Genomic DNA, 17,399 nt, shown 5'->3' with positions numbered 1-17,399 from the left:
CTTTCTCCTCTTCGTGGCTGTGAGATGGCTTCCACAGCTCCGAGCGTCACACGCTTAAAAGACAACATCCCAACCAGGGAGGGAGGGGTGGGGCTTTCCCGGGCTTCTCTCTCTCTCCTGTCAGCCCCCATCAACCCGTGCCAGGTGGGGAAGTCTGTCCCAGAGGCCCCCGGTAGACTTTTCCGTGACTGTAAGTGTCCGGGACTGAGTGCCATGCCCATGTTAGTCTACCGCTGGCAAAGGCCATGAGGATCAATAGGACCAATATGGACCTACTGTGCTTCCAAATCTAGAACTACTGTGGGCCTGGGGGAAGGAGCCACCTTCTGAGACTTCACCTGTTAAATACCTGCACCAAACTCGGGTCCTGTTAGTGATGGAGGAGGAGGCTGGCTGGGCAAGCTCGAGTCTGCCGGGAGCAGGTAGCCTCCTAGGCCATCATCCGGCCCTTCCACACTTCCCGAAGCTTCCTGTGCCTTGTCAAGGGCCCTCTGCATCAGTCCTGGGCTGGGAGAAGGCAGGCTAGGGCACCTGGCGGCATGGGTGGGTCTAAGTGCCAACAAAAATATCCCCACACTGAAGTCAGATGGTGCACACAGAGGGACAGGGCACATAGGGAGGGAGGAAGGCGGGACAGGGTGGCCCGAGGTGACGGAAATGAAGTAGAAGAGCCTAGAGCGTGGCTAAGGGGAGGTGGCCGGCAGAAGCCTGGCAAGGGGCATGGCACACTGCAAGCGCTATAGGGCATTTTGCCTGTGACATCTCCCCTGGAACCGCCACCCCCCATAACACAGCTCCATGTGCTTTTGAGGAGCCTGAGCCCCATCCACGCTCTGGGGACTGTAGCAGCTTCTCACTTCTGTCTGCGCTGTTTTCTGGCCATCGGGACGTCTTCGGCAGGTCTCTCATGTGGCAAGGTGCTCCCTTGGGTTGAGGGCAGGTGATGAAGCGGACTAAGGCCTGGAGAAACCTTTGTGAAGACATCCCCCTTAGCCGCCACGGCCCACCGAGCAGGCACCGGGCACTTGGTGAGGGGTATTTCCCGAGGCCAGGTGACTTGGCAATAAGGCACCAATGGAGGGTTGGTTATCTGAGTTACAGTCATGAACTCTTAGGGTTGGAACAGACCCCTCGGGCCTCCAGCCCACCGCTCACTTGATGCTTGGGAGCCCCTTAGAGCATTCTCCAATCGGCCAGAGTCTCCCTCCACAGATTACGTCCGCCAGTCCTGGTTACGCCCTGGCCTCACCGACCACGGTGACCGGTTGTCATCAGGTGCCATCACTCTGTGACACACCTCGAGCTGTGCACTTCACCTCACGTATGCACTATGGCAAAAAGAAAGGATTTTTAAATGATGGAAGACTAAGATTAAAAGGACCCATGGAGTGTCAAAGAGGAGTGAGAAGGAAAACGCCCACCTGGATGTGTCAGAGCAAAATTTAGGAATATGAAAGATGGAGAGGAAGTTCTCATAACTTAGCTAAAGAACAGGTCACAGGCAAATGAGCAAGACTCTGACTGATGTGTCGCTAAAACTTGGGGACTAGAAGACAATGGAATAACATTTCCAAGTATTTCCAGAAAAGAACACAGCACCTAGAATTTCCTATCCAAACTGTCATTGACACATGAGGGCCTGATAAAATATTCTCGAGCGCCACAGGCCTCAAAGGTTGGCCACACGAAGCCCTGTGCCGAAGTGAATTTGGGATGCAGTTCGTAAATAAAAGAGATGTACGAATTAAAGGTGGTCAGTTGCCTTGGTAAAATCTCTTATTGTCTCCAAAGAGTAGCCAAGACTAAGGAAAAAGAACAAATATATTAAGAATCACCCAGAACGCATGAAAAGTTTAGATAAAATCAGCAGGATAGAATTCGAGGTGGGGGTAGACCCCGCGGGACATGTAAGTATGCTAGTGTTCTTTTCATAGGAGTGAGAAAGATATCAACTCCAAAAAAAGTAAGTCAAGAAATACAGAAACAAGCCGGGCGCGGTGGCTCACGCCTGTAATCCTAGCTCTCTGGGAGGCTGAGGCGGGTGGATCGTTTGAGCTCAGGAGTTCGAGACCAGCCTGAGCAAGAGCAAGACCCCGTCTCTACTAACAAATAGAAAGAAATTATCTGGACAACTAAAAATATATAGAAAAAATTAGCCGGGCATGGTGGTGCACGCCTGTAGTCCCAGCTACTCGGGAGGCTGAGACAGAAGGATCGCTGAGCCCAGGAGTTTGAGGTTGCTGTGAGCGAGGCTGACGCCACGGCACTCACTCTAGGCCGGGCAAAAAGAGTGAGACTCCGTCTCAAAAAAAAAACACAGAAATCTCCGTACTGAAGTCAGGACAGAGTATCTGTGTGTCTGTTTGTCACGCATTGTCTTGTAACATAACCCAAGTCTGTAACATACTGCAACGGTGTGTATCACACGCCGCAGACGGGAAGGCCGAGGCGTAGCAACGCAGACTGCGGGACAGGCCGCAGCATGCATGGAAATGCTCGGAATGAGCTACGTAGCTTCACGATTACTATAATGACAATGGACCGCGCTCACTTGCAAAAAGATGAATGTTGACAGGCCGGGTTAACATGGAAAGATGTGTGCTGTTTCTAAGCTTAGGAACATGAAAGGTCGAAAGTGAAAGGATGACAGAAGACAGGTTCAGGCAAACGTGAACCGTGTCACTGTCAGGGACAATAGACTTCAGGACCGAAAGCGGTATTAAGGATGAAAAAGGTAACAACATGATGATCAAAGATTAAATTCACCAAAAAGAAATTTCCATTTTAAACATGTATGTACCCAATAAATAACTTCAAAATGAATGAAGGAAACATTGATAAAACTACAAGGAGAAATAGGTGAATCTATCATCATAGTGGGAGATTTCACCACATTCTTTTGCCTGCTGAGAGATCAAGCTGACCAAAATATCATCCAGGACACAGAAGATCCTAGTGACACAATTAACAGCCTTGATCTAATGGCCACATAGACAGGTCTGCACAACAACTTGAGAATACACATTTGGATTTCCCAAGCACACTTGAAGCATTAAAATTCTGAGTATTTACCAAGCCATAAAGAAAGAATCAATTTTTCAAAATAAATATCATACAGACCACGATCTCTGCTCTTTAAAAAGGTAAATAATCCCAATATATTTGGAATTTTTTTTTGAATTGCTAAATAATTCATAGGGTAAAGATAAAATCAAATGAAACTTTTAAAATAGCCAGAAGTGAATGAAAATGAAAATGCTATATGTCAATACTTGTGAGCTACAGAAGAAACAGTGCTTTGAGGAAAATTATAGCCTTAAATAATTATGTTAGAAAAGAACACAGCCTTGAGATTAATGGACCAGGTTTGCATTTTACGAAATTAGGGGCCGGGAGCGGTGGCTCACGCCTGTAATCCCAGCGCTCTGGGAGGCCGAGGCGGGAGGATCGCTTGAGGCCAGGAGTTGGACGTTACAGTAAAATGAGCTGTAACTGGGCCACTACACTCCAGCCTGGGCGACAGAGAGAAACCTTGTCTCTTAAAAAAAAAAAAAAGAAAGAAAAGAGAGAGAGAGAAATAAGGGAAAGGACATCAAAGATAATAAAAATGAGGGCAGATTATTGAAATAGAAAGCAAATATAAAAGATCAACAAAGCCGAAGGTTAGTTCTTTGGGAGAAGTAACAAAATAGATAAACCTCTGTGAAGATTGTTCAAGAGGACAAAGGAAAAAAAACATGAACGAAAGGGGAACATGACTACAGAAAAACTAGATGTTTAAAAAAGATAAAAGAATACTAGCAATAATTCAACAATATGCCAGCAATTTTGAAAACTTAGACAAGAAGTGCTGGCAATATCCGTAGCACGCTGTTCACAAAGGCAGAAGCCTGGAAAGTCTTCGCCTGTTCGTGCGGGCGTGCATTCGCACGGTGGGATTTTCTAAAGAATTCAGGGATTGAACCACCATGAGATGCCACAACGTGGATTCCTCTTCGCAGTACGGCAGTAAGTCTGAAAAGATTATAAATAGTGTGACACCCTTTTTATAAAACAAAACCATATCTATACCTTCTAGGAACACATACTGATGCAATAGACCTATATAACTGTATAAACACAAGGGGAGAAGAACAAAACACATGGGCTTCAGGATGGAGATTGGAGATTCTTTTTTTTTTTTTTGTAGAGACAGGGTCTTGCTATGTTGCCCAGGCTGGAGTGCAGTGGCCCAATCATAGCTTGCTGTAACCTCTAATTCCTGGGCTCAAGGGATCCTCCCATCTAAGCCTCCAGAGTAGCTGGGACTACAGGTGCCACCGCCCCCAGCGTGCATGTGCTTATTATTAAAAATAGCTAGCTAGATAACTGAATAGATAGAAACTGGTCGTGCTGGGCCAATGATGAGAGTAGGTTGACTGGAAAAAAGGAAGAGGCAGAAAAGGTATCAAGTTTGCAATCATCATTATTACTTTTCCCCCAAATCTGGGAGCACTACAGAGCTAATGCAGTTGACCTTGGGTCTTTGGCTGAGCTATTTCTGTGGGTCTATCCCTTTGCTCCCTCCAACTCAACTCATGCAGTTGGCACCTCTCCTGCTGTGTGGAAGACACATGCAAAGCGAGTGGCTGCTGCAGGAGAGGCTTAGACGCTGCTGAGATCAGCTCTTCGTTCTTACCAGGAAGCAGCAGCAGCTCAGGATTATGTCTTGACCCACCCTGGTACAAAAATAACTGACAGATGAGGATTTCTAAAATGGAAGGATTAGCCTAAAGGTAAGGGAACCAGGGAAAGGGCCACAGAGAGCTGTCGAAACATCATTCCGGTGTCTCTCAAAGTCTAGGGCCACTCTATTAGCTGCAGGCCACCAGCTAGGCCAGCCCAAGGTTGGGAGGAGTTTACTGCACCCTGCCCTTCTGATGGGGTAGAAAGCAAAGGGTGACAGGCAGCGAGGGACAAGTGGTGGGGACCACACAGTCTAGCCCACTTCCTGGAAGGGATGCAGAAGCTGCGGCAGGAGCTCCAAGGAGAGTCCAGACACCAGGCTGGGTGGAAACTGAAGGGGGCAAAGGGCGCAGGCCCAGCCTGGTGAGACCTGGACAAGAGGGGCAGAGGTCACTGAAGGACACAGGTGTCACTGTGTGAGCACTAGATTTCAGTGGTTAAGAGCTCCAATTCTGGGGCCAGAGTCTAGGCTTGAATCCCTGCTCCTTCCCCAATACCCTGGGTGGCCTTGGGGAGGTCAACCACATTGGGCCCCAGTTTCCTCAGTCAGTCCCTTGGACACATGTTCAGTGAGCACCTGCTACATAACAGGCACTGGTGTAGACACATGGGAGAACCAGTGGACAAAACAAGGATTCCTCCCGGTGGGAGCCTAACTCCCGGCAGGGACAGGCACTAAGCAGTAGTGCTAACAAAGAGGTACGTTATACAGGCAGTCACACAGAGGCCGGTGCTGGGCCAAAGGCCACAGAAGATTGGAGTGAGGGGCCAGGTAGCAAATAAGGAATGAGGCTAGGTCTCCTCAAGAAGGAAAGATTTGAGCAAAGACTCGAAAAGGTCATGGGAGAGCCAAGTGGCTACTGAGGGGTGCACCCCTGGCAGAGGTGAGAACCAGGCCAGGCCCACGGGCGAGTGACCCATGGGCTGGGGGGCTGTTGTGACTGGATCCGAGGGAGGGCAGGAGAGAAAGAGGAGGGCATGAGGACAGAGAGACCACAGGGCCCAGATCACCTAGGCCTTGGAGACCACTAGAAGGACTTTGATTTTGACTTTGACTCTAGAATTGGAAACCATCACAGAGCTCTGAGCAGATATGGGACCTAATACAACTTACGTCTTCAGAAGGGTAGACTGGGCTGGGTGACAGAAACAGGAAGACCTGTTGGAGGCGAGTGCAGTCCTCCAGGGGAGAGACAGTGGTGGCTTGGTCCAGGGTGGTAGCAGTGGAGGTCGTGAGAAGGGCCGGGGTCTGGAGATATGTTGAGCATAGGGCCAAGATAATTTGCTGGCCAACTGGACAGGCAGTGAGAGGAAGAGGAGTCCAGGAGGGCCACAGGGCTTTTACCCCGGGCACCGGCAGGATGGAGTGGCCTTGACCGACGTGGGGCAGGTCTGAGGGGAGGGCTTGGGAGTCTGATTTGGGGCACATGGATGTGACATCCAGGTAATCTTAAAGGATGGCTGTGAAGATTAAATGCGCTCATACGTGCAAGGTGCTTAGACTCCCTAAGTTAGCATTGCCTAACATTATCATCGCCATCCTCGTCGTCGTCGTCATCATCTTCATCATCATCATCCTGGGGATGAGACTGTCACACGGTCCCAAGGTCTCAGGGGAAGGTGCTTTTGGTTTGCACTGGTCCCTTGGCATTAACCTCCTGCTCCACTCCTAAAGGAGGGAGCGGCCGGGGCTGGGACTGGGACCCACGTCGAGGCCCGGCAGCCCAGTGGGGAGCCCGATGTGGGTCCCACTGCATGTCCCACCATGATCACTGTCCTGTCACTCAGTGCCAAGCCCCTGTCAACACAATTTGGAATTGGGAGCCTGGGGTCTGCTCACCCAGACTCACCAAGTCTGGCAGCAAACAGCAGAGAAATGGCCACTCGTCCTGCATTTGCGAATGGAAAATAGAATATGCATCTCTGTGAAACAGCCACAGTGTGGGATTTTGGTTTTTTCCAGCTTATTGAGGTCTGACTGACAAGTAAAAACGGCAAATATTTAGGGTGTACAACGTGATGTTCTGATGTACGTATACACTGAAATGATTACCACATCCAAGCTAATGAACACATCCATCACCTCACACAGTTATGTTTGTGTGCGCTGAGAACACTTGAGCGCCACTCTCTTGGCGTCATTATTCTCTCTCGGTATTGCTCTTCTCTTAGTATCATTCACACTAGCCACGATATGGAAACCTGAGTGTCCATCGACAGACGAATGGATAGAGAAAGTGTGGTCCATACACACAATGGAATACTATTAATATCAGCCTTAGAAAAGCAGGAGATCCTGCCACAACATGGATGGCCCCGGAGACGTTATATGAAGTCAAATAAGCCAGACACAGAAAGACAGACACTGCAGGCTCTCACGTCTTTGTGGAGTCTAGACAAGTCAAACTCACAGTAACAGCAGAAGGGTGGTTACCAGGGGCCAGGGGTTGGTGGAAATGCGGACATGCTCGTCGACTGGTACACATCTTCACTTACAGACGGGTGACTTCCGGGGATCTAGCGCGTGGCACTGCGACGGCAGTGAACAGTGCACCGGATCCACGGCACAGTGTGAGTTGAGCACAGAGTAGCCAGAGGAATGAGAAAAGCTGAACGCCAACTGCTGGGGATGCCGGGCCGACGACTCCGAATCCAGACAGACGCTGGACGGGCTCGGGGTCAGGAAGCCAGAGCTCTGTCAAGGTGGGACAGTCTTTGTGACCGGGAGTGCCTGTTAGCATGTGCAGAGGCACTGTCCCAGCGGCCACAACATCCAGTGGCTCTGGCTGATGGCTCATTGATGATCTGGGGCTGTTTCCTCCCACGTGGACCCTGGAAGAGGAAAGAGCCACACGTAGCAACTCTCTGGATGACCAAGAGAGGAAACAGCCATGAGGACACTTCTAAGGGGGACCCAGCCTCCTCTCCTTCCCCAGGGACCTCCCGTGCCTCCTGGCGGGGCTGGCCACATGCTCCACTCAGAGGGTCCTCTCTCCATCAGAAAGTGGCAGCTTCTGGGTCCGATGGTCACCAATCCCCAAACTCTGGCTTCCCAAAATGTCCACCCAGAATCCCAAATCTCTCAGCAGTCATTTAAGCCTTGCAATTTTTACAGACACTTCAGAAGTTAGAGAACTTCTTTCCTTTGACCATTAAAATTTAAGCAACTGCACTATGAACAGTCAACTTCCAAATATCTAAATTCGACTTCATTTTCAAGTGGTCTTCTAACTTAGGTATCTGACCATGTTCTTAGCTTTTGAAATCCAGGTTGCTGTGCAAGCGATACACTGCATGTGCTTTGGGGAGAAGCCTGCAAGTGTCACCGGCTCTACGAACAAATTTCAGTGACCCCGTGTGCTTTTTATAATCCTATCCCTGCCATGTTTTAGATGCACAGGCCAGCGGGGCATGATGACCAGAACCCTGAAATTTTTAACTAACTACTTGATCTTTCTGAGTTGTTTCCCAGAAATGGCAGAATTTCTGCAAGACAAGGAGCTGAGATTCTGAAGGCCCGTGGGCAGACTTCCTGACGCCAAGACTCACCATCCCCAACAACCTGCCCGATGCATGCTGCCCCTCCTTAAAAAGCCCATACTCTGTTAGTAGGCAAGAAGCATTTGAGGCTGATTCTCCATCCTCCTTGTCTCCATAATTGGCTCTTTGTGCTGCGAGCGGCTGGACCTAGGCAAAACCCCCTTGCGTTTTGATAACATAAGGAAGTGAGAACTGGCAGGGGAAGCAGCTGCGTCCACAGGGTGCTCTGGAATGTGCCCTGCACGGCGGAGGCGGGGCTGGGGTTCCGCAGGCTGCCCCCCGGCAGTGACTGTGGGGAGCCTCCCAGGCAGGTGCGTCCCATCAGCTCAGGGCAGCGCATCAGGAAAGGAAACTGCATTGCTGGCACCATTTCTAGAAGCTGGGAATGGGTGCAGCAGCCCATAAAGGGGCTGTGGCCTGGCCTCCAACAGCACCCACTACAACCAGCTACCTCTTCCTCTGCTACGTGCGCCACGCACACTCTCTTTCATCTTCGCTATGGTCCCGGGACATGGTTGCAGTTATGCCCATTTTGCTGGACAAAACCCAGAGGCCCCGAATGCTCAAGTCATTTGTCCAGAGTTTCACAGCCTCCTGGTGGCAGAGGGGGCATCTGAAGCCAGTTTGTGTGACTTCAAGGTCCATGTAGGGTACCAGAGTTAACAAATAAAAGTACAGGACACTCAAGTTAAATCTGGATTTCATGCAAACGAGTATATTTTTAGTACCAACATGTTGCACACAATATTCGGGACATGCTTATCCTACACCATTATGCATTGTTTATGTGACATGTAAATTTCACTGGGTGCCCTGTACTTTATCTGGCAACCCTAAAGCCGGTGGTAGCAAGCTGCCCTCTACCATGGCTCAGTTCAAGCAGAGGCCAGTGGTGGGGATTCCACACCGTGCCAGATGGGGGAGACAGCATTTTAGATCGAAATGCACACGCATGTTTTCATGCTTTGCAGACGGAGGGGAACTACTGTTTTTGTCTGATGACGAGGACCTAACTGTGGCCACATCTTCACATTTGTAAAATAGTCCCCTTCAAACGCAGTAACCCAAGGTGTGCTCATGGCAAGCGCATAGGATGAGAAGTGGGACATTTTCTGTCCGGTGTTCTCAGGTCCTCGCGTGCACGCAACGCCCCGGAGCTTGGCAGGCAGCCTTGGGTTTCCCTCCACCCTCGCTTGAGGGAGCTTTGACTAAATCCTGTTTCTTTCTTTCTCTCAATCGATCACTCCGAACGCCCACGCTCAGCGCCGGCAAATCCCGACCGTGCAGCCGCAATGCACGAGGGGAGTCCAGGCGGCGCAGCACCGGGTAGGGGGGGCTCGTGCTGCAGCAGCGGGCTGTTCTGACTTCCTGGAGGAGCCCGACCCCAGCTGAGGTCCCTTCAAGAGCTGTCCACTGCGCATGATGTGACAAATGGCACCTGCAGAAAACCATCTCCAGCGCCCTCTCCCACTCTCGCGCTGGGAGGCATTTCAGCCGGCGCCGCCCCGCGGGGGGTAGTGCGGGGCGAGGTGCGCTTTGGAGGCTCACTGAGGCAGCAGCGACTCTGGGCTATAATTAAATCAGACTGTGAACATATTGTTCGCGGAAACCTTAGCAGAACATGAGTCATGTTGGTTAAGTGAATCACACAGCCTCAGAGTTTCCATTTATATTCGCTTTATTTGAGGCCTTTATACTTTGGCTCAGGATTTCTGTCCCCTCCATTTTTTCTCCCTCTTGGGGACAAAGCCTGAGGCCTGGACATGGCTCAGGGTCGCACTGGGCAGCCAGGAGGGACGAGAGCAGGAATGGGGCTTGGGCCAGCACCAAGGGAATCTTCCCACCAGCCCCAGCGGCTCCTCTGCCCCATGCGTGGCCCCTGGGCCACCCGGGGAGGGGAAGTAACAGTAGGGGGAAATTGGGCCATTTTGGCTCTTACTGGTATCTGAAATTACTTTTTTAAGAAGTAAAATTTGGTGAGAGGGAGGAGGTTGAAACTTCAGGTTAAAATGAAGTTTCGTGATCCTTGGGCAGCTTTGGGCACCTGTCTAGTGCCTGTCGGCTCCCAGGACAGGTACTGGAGAGCACAGACGAGTGCCAGGCAGACCCCGGAGGCTCACGGGCTCAAAGCCCTGCTCCACCGCCTACCGGCAGTCCCACCTGGGACAGTGGCTTAGTATCTCTGTGTCTCAGTCTCCTCCTCTAAAATGGGAGGGATAATAATAGTATCTCCCTCACAGGCTGGCTGCGAAGATTAACGAGTTAATACGTGCGAAGTGCTTAGAACAGTGCCTAGCTCGGAGGAAGTGCCCACGTGTTAGTTTTCATCGCCATCCCCCATCATCGTCATCAGACCCTTGGTGGCACTGCTGAGCGCTGCCAGAGCGGGGCCTCACCTGCTTTACAGACAACCGCAGGCAGGAGGCAAGGCGAAGGCAGAATTCCCAGACCGGGGGAGGTGCCAGGGCTTTCCTGCATCCCATCCGGTCACTTTTGTAATAGGTGAGGAAACACAAGCCCCATCTCACGTGTGCAGCAAGCCCGAGCAGAGCTGAGTCTTGCCACAGCCCACCCGGGGCTTTCACCTGTTCCCTGGGGGCCTACTGCGCTGACGTTCACGAAGAGGGCAGCAGGCTTCTCCCTTTAGGAGATTTGCAGCGTGGCGTCTGTAGCACAGGGAGGCGATGAGGGACTGTCTGTCACTTTGAGCCACAGCAGGGCCATGTAGGCAGGGTCCCTATAACCATGATGCAACCACCCTCATCACTCAGCACGCACATTCAGGGCACAGCAAGTTTCAATGCTGTCACCTCGTTCGGATCCTCACGCCAATCTTTGGAGGCTAGCAGGGGCGGACAGGGCACCCTGCCCTTGCTGTGGATCATCAGAGAGCTATTTAGTGAAGAGCTATTAATATACTCAGACCCAACACGTAAGGGGCCTCAGGGATCCCCAACTTTTTTCCAGCAGGGATCTTTTTATCGTCTCGTGTTCCCTATGCTTTGAAAGATTTTATCTACCAAGCTGCAAGTGATAAATAAATTAATTTGTTCTCCTATAATTTATCAATTGAAGATGAACATAACAGCCAAGAAGTTTCTGTTCAGCGTGGGATAAACGGTGCTCCCAAGCTGAGGAGCTGGGATTGCTGCCAAAAGCAAAGAAATGTGACATCTTCGTTGGCCCAAGATATCTTATTTAGAGCTCCATGTATATTTCCTGGAAGACTTTATAAAATGACAACACCTAATGGACTCCTGTTGAGATGATTGCCCACCTAGGAGGTCCAGGGACTCTGATCCCACCGTGGCAGTCTAAGTCCCCCTAGCATAATGACCGGGTAAGGACCCAAGGAGACAGCAGTGCAGGAGAGGAAGGGACCTAATAGCTGGTGCTGGGAACAGGGCCTTGAGCCTGTACCCAAGGCAGCGATTACCACTCTGATGGTTTTGGGCCCCTTTCCCTTGGTGACAGCCACGAAAGCCATTGGGGCTGTGAGAATACCACCTTCTTGGACCTCTGGATACAGAGCACAGAGCTCTGTCCCTGCCCTGAGAAGCCAGAATCCAAGGCCGTGCCCCGCTACTGGCGAGGATGTGCTCCAAGCAGACCTGCAGTGCTGGCCCCGTCAGGCCCATTGGGCCATGGGACACTGAGGCTTGGCCCTTCCCACCTAAGATGCTCAGTCTGGCCCGTTAGAGATCCTCACTGACGTGCCCAGAGAGAGCGATAACCCTGACCCTAAGCTGGGCTACACAAGAGCCATGCTTTTCAGTTAGAAATGCTTTGTTTTGCTCTGAATTCCTGTTACTGTGGAAAGATCAGTTGGATTAGAGTCAAAAGGATACTGGTTTGACTTTCAACTCTAGGAATTTCTCTCTGTTGCTTTATCACTTAAAATCTCATGTGAAAGACTTGAAAAAAAACCTATATACCTGTAAGTTCCATTACAAGTCTATTTATCTACAGAAGATACTAGTAAAGGAGAAATGGAATGAATGGCAATTTAATTAAACTAGAAAAAATATAGAAAACAAAGTAAAAGAACAGTTTAATAAATAAACGGAGTAATATAAATAAAACAAAGTATATCAGTCAATTTATCAAAGGTGATTCAACTGAATTCACCCAATAAAACACAGAGACTATCGGGTAGAGTTAAAAACAAAAATTCAGGTATATGCTGCTTAGAGGAAAAATGCATAAAATAAAATGACAGAGAAAGATTAAAAATAAAATGCCATAAAGATATCAGAAAAAAAATGTCAATAAGAAGAAAGCAGGAATGAATAGCAGAGGTAAGGAGAAAGTTAAGGCTCAAAACCCTAAATAGGATCAAGAAGAACTTGTATATAATAAAAATAAACAATTAAGAACATACAATATTCATAAACTTATGTGTACTAAACAAAGGTGCCCAAATCAGAAAACAAAAAACTATACAAACAGAATGTGAAAATAAAAAACGTAAAAGCTGTTGAAACCCCCCAAACACTTTCAGCCTTGAGAGAGATGTGACTGTGACCTGAGTCACATAACCTGTTTTGCAATTCTGCTTCTTAGATTATAGCTTAACTCTCTTCCTCATTGTTCTTCTTCTATAAATGACTGGGAGAGACCAGAGACTGGACCTCCCCACCTCTACTCACTGATCTTTGTTCTAGATGAACTGCCTCCTTTATTGTCCTGTACCTAACTCAGACCAGATGGCATCCTGAACACAGACCCCATGACAGTTATATCTTCAATGTGGAATGTAAAATATACCTTTCCTGAAAGAAAAGGACCACCTTGACTATCAGATCGTTGTAACCATGCATTAAGCCTTACACAGAAAGATGTTGAAATTCTGTTAAATTTCCCTGAACTTTGTCTATACACATGATCCCAAACTTCTACACTTTGGAACACTGACTTCCATTCTTTGGAATCTGTGCTTCCAGAGCTGGCTGTCCTCAACCTTTGTGCTTGAATGAACTCTCTTTAAACTAGATTCTGACCTTTTCGATTATTTTAGGCTGACATGAATATAATAAAAATATGCTTTTAGTGGGATGCTTCAGTTCACTTCTTTCAGGACTGGATATACCTAATTAGCAAAAAAGTCAGTAAGGGCAATATAATTAACTATTCGATGTAACAAATACATAGAGATCCTTACATTATTCAAATATTTTACACATTTTGTTTGTCTATGAAACATTTACAGAATAGATCAGGTACATGGCCACAAAGAAAATCTTATTAGATTTTTCAGGAATAATAAAAGGATGCAATTTTAAAATATGAAATATTTTAAATATGAAAAATAAGAAACACTCCTGGAAACCCCCTACAGACAAAATTAAAAGGGAAATTACTGCCTAGAAACTTATGAAAAGGACAATACTTCACACTGAAACCAACAGCATGCAGTGAAAGCAGGGCTTAAAAGAAAATGTATAGCCTTAAATGTCTTTGCTATTTTTTAAAAAAGTCTAAAAATTAAGAACCTATACCAATCTTAAGAAATTAGAAAAAGAACAGCAAAAAAAAAAATAAACCATCTGAAATCAGAAGAGAGAATTAGTACAGATAAAAGCTGAAACAAATGAAATACAAAACAGATACCCTCCCTTCAAAGAGCTCAAAGGATAAATAAATGCAAAAGCTGGTACTTAGAAAAGACTAACACTAGAAACAAATCCCTTGCAAGTCGGATCAAGGAAAAAAGCAAGCAAGCAGAAGTTCACAAGAGGAGTAAGAAAAGTGACATAACCACAGATATAATAGAAACTTTTAAAGTCGTAAGAAACAGTAACAAGTAAATTTGAACAATTTAGAGGAAACGGATTATTTCTTTGCAAATTGAAGCTACCAAAATAGACCAATGACTTAAACAGACCAATTACCACAGAGGAGATTGGAAAGGGGAGTAGCAATCCACCATGAAAAAGGCACCGGGACCACATGGGCTTACAGGTGAGTTTTATCTAACCTTTAGGGGACAAATGAGTCCAGTTTTATTTGTAGCTGCTTCTCTCAAACTGAATGTGTACACAAATAACCTGTAGTGCTTGTCAAAATGCAGATTTGGATTCAACAGAGCTGGCAGAGCTGGGATGAGACCTGAGGCTCTATATTTCTAACAAGCTTGCAGGTGAGGCAGATATTGTTGGTTCATGGGCCACACATTGAGCAGCAACAATTTAAACTATTTCAGGCAATAAGAAAAAAAAGATATAAAGTTCTCCGGTTCATTTTACAAAGCCAGCATTACTTAAATACCAAAATCAGACAAAGCTAATTCCAACAATGATAACAGATCCTCAACCTCAATTTTGTTTATATAGATGCAAAATCTAAATAAAATATTAGCAAATACACTCTGGAGTGGAACAAAAGAACTAGAAAACTCTTCAATACGAAGAAATCTAGTGATGTGATTCTTCACATTGATAAACTAAAGGAGAAAACCATATGATCATATTAATAGATGGTAAGAACAACTATTCTTAATAAAAACCTTAAGTAAAATTAAATACTAAATGGAAACTATGCAAACAAAACTAAGAGTATTTATTAAAAACCAACAAATATTATTTTAAATGTCCAAACACTGAAAATATTTAATTAGAATCAAGAATGAGATTCCTGATGCACACTAACATTATTATTATTTAACACTGTTTTAAGGCAGTGCTTCTAAACCCTGGATGCCCATTAGAATCATCTGGGAAGCTTTTAAAATACAAACCAATTAAATCTCTGAGCCTAGGGGCCTGCCATTGGAATTTTTTTTTAAAAAAAAACCTTCTGGCTGATGCTAATGTGCAGCCTGGGGTGAGAACCACAATCTTAGAGTCTTCAGCAAATGCAACATAAAAAGAAAATAAAACAGGAGGCATCATCACTAGGAAAGAAGTAGGATTGCCAGATAAAATACAGAACAGCCAGTTAAATTTGAATTTCAAATGAACAATGAATAATCTTTTAATATAACTATGTCCCATGTAGGATTTGTGATATACTAAAAAAGTATTCATTGTTTATCTGAAATCCATATGTAATCGGGCATTCGGTATTTTTGTTTGTGAAAGCTGGCAACCCTAAAAGAAGAAATATAAATAAACTCTGTTTGATGATGCTGTAATTGTCTACCTTGAAAACCCAAGAGACTCTATATAAAAAACTTTTAGAAACAATAAGAATATTTGGTAAGGAGACTGGATACCAGATACATTACAACAGTAAACAGCTTTTTAAAATTTTACTCTAAGTACCTAGAAATGTAAGTGGTGGTAAATTTTCCATTTATAATAGTGGTCAAAAAGTATAAAATATTTAGGAATAAATTTAGTAAGAGAGACATAAGACCCATAAACAGAAAACTATAATACCTTATTAAAAGAAAACAATTTATGAACAACTGGAAAGTTACAAATTATTCTTAGATAGAAACACTTAATTTCATAAAAAATGGAAAATTGTCCAAATGTAATATATAAATTTGATTCAATTTTAATTAGAATCAACAGGGCTTTTCTTGAAATTATATAAAATTATTTTAAAGTTTCTAGACAAATAAATATCTGAGAATAGCTAAGAGAATTATAAAAGTTTTCATAGGCTCAGTGGAGTGGGACTTGCCTTACTAGATATCAGGGAATTTTAAAAAGCCACAAAAATCAAATCAGTATAATACTGGCATACAAACAGATAAAAATTAATGGAAGCATCTAGAAAATCTAAAATTAAGTACCAGTATATTTGAGAAATTAGTATATGACAAATGTGATCATTCAACTCAGGGGGAAAAGCATAGACCAGTCAATAAATGAGGCTGGTGTGATATGGCTGGTATCTATATGGGGTAATATATAAATAAACCATATATTATACTATATAAAAATAAATTCCTGGATATAAAGACTTAAATGCAAAAAATAAAAATCTTGCAAGAAAATCTAAGAGAGTAAATGTGTCATCTAGAGAAGTTAGAAAGACTTTCTGTAAGTCCAGAAGTTATAAAAGCAAATATGAATATATTTACTATTTAAAATATAAAAGTTTTTGGATGGCAAAAGGTAACATGAACAAAGTCAATAGGCAAACAATAGATGTGGGCAAAAATTTGTAATGCAAATATAATAATAAAGGGTTAATTTCTACAGTATACAAAAATACCTTACAAATTGATGAGGAAAAGATACATAGCCCAAAATAAAAATACGGGCAAAAATATGAATACACAGTTCACAGAAGAGCAAGTCTAAACACATGAAATGATGTTCAAATTCACTAGTAGTCAGGGAATATAACATACTAATGAGATAGCATTTTATACCTATCAGATTCACAAAACATAGCAAGAACTGTAACATCTAGTGCTGGTAGAGATGAGGGAAAAGGGAATTTTCAGACATTGCTGATGGTAATGGCATTGCCACAGGTTTTTTTCTGGAAGATAATCAAGCAACAGTTCTTGATTTTAAAAGGCAATTACTATATTAACCAGCAATTTGACTTCCGGCAATCTATCCCATTAGTACTTCTATGTAGGGACATATATACAGTATTTATTGCAGCTTTGCCTTAGTTGTCAAGAACAGGAAACAAAGTAAAGACCTAATAAAAGCAGAGTGACTGAATAAAGGGTGGGCCTCCATAATGAATATCATATAGCCATTAAAAAAGAATCAATGAACAAAAATGTTCATGGTGGCACTGTCCATAACAACCCCAATGTCTATCAGTGGTAGAATGGATAAATAAATTCTGGTATATTCACACAATGGGGTAACATACAGCAATCAGAATGAACAAACTACAACTACATGCAACATTATGAATATCATAAATGCAATGTAAAAGAATATGTACTGAATGGTTTTTTTTTATATAATGCATAAAATAGGCTAAAGAAATCTATGCTGTTACAAATCAGGATGATGGCTACTCTTGGGGAGGTGGGAGGCAAATGGAAGGAGGCATGGGGTGGGGGGAGGAGGGCAGTTCTGGGCACTGGTAATATTCTCTTTCTTGATCTGGGTGCTGGTTCCATGGGTGTATTCACTGTGGCAATTCATCAAGCAGTACACTAATGATATGTGTATTCAAAAAAACTTATCGTCATAAGAGCTTGCAGGATTTCA

This window comes from Propithecus coquereli, unplaced genomic scaffold, assembly GCF_000956105.1.
Source record: "Propithecus coquereli isolate 6110/MARCELLA unplaced genomic scaffold, Pcoq_1.0 Scaffold362, whole genome shotgun sequence".
Lineage (NCBI taxonomy): Eukaryota > Metazoa > Chordata > Mammalia > Primates > Indriidae > Propithecus > Propithecus coquereli.
This window is presented reverse-complemented; position numbering follows the sequence as displayed.